Here is a 3,723-nt window from a genome sequence, read left to right as displayed (position 1 = left end):
ATTTTTAAGAAAAAAAAAATTTAAAAAAGGGAAACATTAAAAAATTAATTTTTCCAAAAACCCAAACCCCCGGGGGGGCGAAACTTTTGGGGATTTTTTTTTAAAAAAAAAAAAGGGGCACCTTTTCCCCCTTTTCCAAAGGGAAACCGCCCCAAAGCCCTCGCCCCCTTATTGCAAAGGTTTTTTTTGGGGGAATCAAGACGGAGCCGACGGGGGGGGCCGTTTTCAAAACTTGTAAATATCTGAAAGTGCCCTTTTAAAAATTTTTTAAAACTCCAAAATTTTCTCGTCAAAGAAACCCCATTCCCAAAAACCTTTTTTCACGGGGGGGATACTTGCGTTTCCCCGCACCAGGTGGACCCCCCTCCCATCAGTGACCCGAAGAAAATTTTGGGCTTCCCAAATTTTTTTTGTATTTTAGTAAATTTGGGGCCAACCAAAAAAGGGGGCCCCAACCCAATTTCCCCCCCCAAATTGCTCCAATTACGAGGATGAGTTAAAAAACCCTTACCCTTTTAGGAATTTCTATTCAAAGGGCCTGGGGGGCCCCCCCCGAAAAACCCTAATGAACCAAGGGGGAAAAATAAGCGCCCCCCCCCCGGGTCAAGGGAATTTGGTTTAACCCTAAAAGGACCGTTTTTTAGGGGCCCCCAAAAAAATTTTTTCCCCCCGGGGGAAAACTTTCCCCATTACCCATTCCCTTTGTTCCACAAAAGGAATCCCCTATTTCCCAAACCCGGGGGGGGGGGTTTGGTGTCCCCCCCTTTCTTTGGGGCTTAACCTTCCTTAAAACCCCCTTTCTTGCATTACTGGGACCTTCGCTGGGGCCCCTTTCAACTTTTAAAGAAGGGAAAAGCGGTCAAAAAAATTTTAAAATACCTGAAAAGGCCAATTTTGGCGTTGGGCCGAAAAAATTTTTTCAAGTGTAAAAACGGGGGGGAAAAACCCTCCATGTATTTCTTATTTTACTCTGCGTTAAAGGAAAAAAACCGGAAACCCCTTTTCCTTTTTTTTCCTTAAAACCCCCGCTTCTTTTAAAGGGGCCCCGGTTGTTTTTTTTTTGGGGTTTCTTCAAATTTTAACACATATTTCTTTTAAAATCGGAAGGACCCCTTCGGGGGGGCTGTTCTGGGGCCAAAACTAATCCCCTTTTTTTTGTTTTTTCCGTTTTGAAAAAGCTTTCTTTACCTTTCTTTTACCCCCCTGAAGGGGCTTTAAATAGGGTTTTTATTTTTTAAAATTCCAAAACCACATGTTTTCCCCCTTTTAAAAAAACCCCTTTTTTTATGGTCCCCATTCTCCGTAAAAATTGGTTTAATCCCAAATTTTAATCCCCAAAAATAGAACAAATTTTTTTCCCCCTCAAAATTCAAAACAAAATTTATTTTTTTAAAAAAAGGGAAACCTTTCACCCCCTTCTCTAATTTAGGGGTTTTCTGTAACCCGGTTCTACTTTCAAAAGTTATAAAATTTCCCTTTTTTAAAATTACGGGGGGACCCCTTTTAAAATTAAAAAACATAAATCTTGGGGGGGGCTTCAGATATCTTCCCACTCTTTTTTTTCAAATTTTCCCCCCTTTTATCTTTGGGGGGGGGCCCAAAAGAAAAACCCTTTTAACTTTTAAAATATTGCGGGGAAAAATTTTTTCCCTCCTTTTTCCCCTTTTTCTTAAGTTTTCCCCCGGGCAAAAAACCAAAAAATTTTTTTTAATTTTGGCCATTACGAAAATTTTTGAAAAAATTTTTTATCCCCCCCTTAATTTTAAACTCAGTCTAAGGGATTGGAAACTTAGTAACTTACTTGAGAAAATAAAATTTGGTTATTTTCCAAGAACCCCGACTGGATAAGACGTATAAAATTTTTTTTTTTTTAAACCCCTTTAAAAACTTTAAAGGGCTTTATTTTTCTTAATTAGTTTTTTTTTGAACAGTGTTTTAAAAATTTCAATATATCAGAATTTAATTTTTTTTGAATTTCCCAACGAAAAAACACTAAAAAAACCTCTTTACTAAAGGTTCCAAAATTTTAGAGGGTTTTGAACTTGATAGGAGGGGGGTTTACATTTCACTCCAAAAAAAACCAAAGGGGTTTTTTTAAAAGTTTTTTTTTTTCCAAAATGAAACAACAGGAATTTTAAAAACCCCCTCAACCCAAAATGAAAGGGCCATCTTTTATCCTTATAAAAAACCCAATTTAAAAACGGTATAAATCAAGATAATTAAAAAAATGGGTAGCTTTTATTTAAACCCGATTTAAATGTCCCCAGTTCTGGGGGAAAAGGGGCCCCGGGAAAAAATTAATTCCCGGTTTCCCTTAAAGGGGAAAAGGGGGTTTCCCCAAAAAAAACCCTTTAGAAAATTTTTAAAAAGGGTCCCCATTTAAAATTTTCGGAAAAGGGGAAAGGACAATTACCCCGGGGTTTTTAGTAATTTTTTTTTTCTTTTACAAAAATGTTTTTTTTTTCCCGGGTTTTTTTCCATTAAACCATCTATCCCATTTTTTCAAAAAAAGGAAAAGAAAATTTACCAACAAACCTACCTACCCCGTTTTTCGATTCATTTAATCCGGGGTATCTGGATACCCCTCCTGGTTTACTCCCCCCCTTTACAAATTGGGGGGGAAAATTTTTTAAAACTGCAAATTTTAAAAATTTTAGTAAAGGGGAAAAACCCCGCCCCCCCCAAAAAAATTGGGGAAACCAGGTAAATAAGGGGAATTTTTCGGGCATTTTTTAACCGAGTATCTTTTTAAAAATTTTATCTCTATTTTTTACTTCCCCCTTTTTTAAATAGGCTTTGGCAAATTAACAAAATTTGTTTACCATTTTCGAAATTTCAAAAAACCCACCAAAAAATTTTAAACCACCTTTTTCCTTTAATTTTTTGGGGGCCCCTCCGGCAAAAACCTCTTTCTTTTCCCCAAAAAGGTAGTAAAAATAATCCCATATTTGGGGGCCAAATGAAGGCCACTTAAAAAAAAAAATTATGGTGGGTTTCATTGAATTTAGAAAAATTTAAATCCCTCCAAAATGGGAAAATTTTTTTCCTAGGGGTTTTCGGGGAACCTCCCCCCCCTTTTTTCCCCAAATTTTTTTTGGCCCCAAAGGGGGGCCCCATTTTTACAAAAGGGAAAAAAAACTCCGACTTAAATTTGTTTAAAAAAATATCGTACAATGTAAATTTTTTTCCCGCAAATGCCCGGGGGGACAATATACCCACCCCCCCCGGGCATGGCGGGGGCCCGGTAGGGATTAAAAACGTTTTTCAAATGCCAAAATGATCCCAAGAAAAAAGAAAATAAGTACTCTGATGGTTCTAAAGCGGTAAATTGAAAACCTTTAAAATCCAAAAAGTCAAAAAGTCCAAAACAAAAAAAAAAGGTCAAACAAAAAAAAAGTAAATTTCTAACAAATATTTTTATCCCCAAATCACCAAAAAACCAAAGGGAAAATTAGGGACCCCCTTTGCCAAAATGACGGACGGTTTTGGGCAATAAAAAAACTTTAAAAGGGGGAAACCGTTAAACCAAGAAAAAAAATTTAAAAGTAACCCCGGAAATTTTACAAAGGAAAAAAATTTTTAAAAAACTTTCTTTTAAGATTGGCCCCCGACGGCAAAAAAAAATTTTCGGGAAAAAAACCCCCCCGTAATAAAAACCCCAAGCTAAGGTTATAAAACAAATCAAATGCCAAATTAAAAGAAACCCCGTAAACAAAATCCGCG

The sequence above is a fragment of the Penaeus monodon genome, unplaced genomic scaffold (genome assembly GCF_015228065.2).
Source record: "Penaeus monodon isolate SGIC_2016 unplaced genomic scaffold, NSTDA_Pmon_1 PmonScaffold_243, whole genome shotgun sequence".
Lineage (NCBI taxonomy): Eukaryota > Metazoa > Arthropoda > Malacostraca > Decapoda > Penaeidae > Penaeus > Penaeus monodon.
The sequence above is the reverse complement of the archived record's forward strand: the minus strand, read 5'-3'. Positions refer to the sequence as shown.